Consider the following 1,180-nt stretch of genomic DNA (forward strand, 5'->3'; position numbering starts at 1 on the left):
TTAAGACCAAAGTGCTTTATATGTTTGTGAATCACCGAATGATATAAATGGATCACTGTTATAAAAAATCCCCAAAGTTCAAGTACGTAAAGAACTGACCAAAGGCCTTTTCACAAATAATGATACATGTTATTCATTTGTTATTGCAATTCAACAGTTAATAATACTTTTTTCAAAATTCCATGTTATAATAGGTATCTAGAGTCAGGTGAAATAAAATTTCTCGACGAACAAAAATTGACAATTTTGTATTGACAAAAAATAACAAATTAAGTGTGCAAATCAAGAGAAATCCACGGACTCTTTTAAATAACGGAATATTCTAAAACTTCTTCCTGAGCTTAGGTTCTCTACTGTGAACAATAGGGAACTTTAGCAAAGACTAAGAATAGGACTACGAGTACGACGTACGTCATTTTGGCGCGAAAACATTTTTGCGACAACAACAACACGCCCTCGTCATCAATCTAAATACGATATTTTGTAAAAAATTCGTAGACGCGACTACGATGTCTTTTTAAGCAAAGAAAGTAGGTATATTTTTTCATTGTGTAAGAAATTAGTTTACAGTACTATTTTCGATCATCCAGGCTTTACTTCAGAACTATTTTGAGCACAGATGTACATTTAAAACGAAAATACGACCAGCAAAACTTCCATGTATTTTGTACGCAAAGTAAAAGGTAGACAAACCACAAAATAGTACAAATATATGCAGAAAATATAAAATCGTGAAGTTTTTTGAGTCTAAAGAGTCCAATGTTTTTGCAAAATCAGTATTTCCGACTCGTTGATCATTATTGATAAATAAAGCCGTAGCTCCTTCGCAAACTTCTGTGTTTTTAACAATAAAAGAGCTTTTTCTTTTTGACGAAGCGACGACGACAACGATCGTGACATACCCTTACACGGTCAAGCTTCGTACTAGTTGTCGTAGTCGTACTCATGCTAAAGTTCTCTATCATCTTATAGATAGCTACCTCCCACTTCTATGGATTAATTAATTAAATAATTAATTGATTAATTATTACATACCAACACATTATTCTAAATGTTCTATTTTCATTTATCTCATGTAATCATTTTTTTGTGTAACCTGTCATATGAAAACTTTCTTAAGACTGATTTTGAAGACAAATCAAAAATGGCATTATCATAACGCCTCGTGCCCGATTTTAAA

This window comes from Xenia sp. Carnegie-2017, unplaced genomic scaffold (genome assembly GCF_021976095.1).
Source record: "Xenia sp. Carnegie-2017 unplaced genomic scaffold, XeniaSp_v1 HiC_scaffold_25, whole genome shotgun sequence".
In the NCBI taxonomy this organism is placed as follows: domain Eukaryota; kingdom Metazoa; phylum Cnidaria; class Anthozoa; order Malacalcyonacea; family Xeniidae; genus Xenia; species Xenia sp. Carnegie-2017.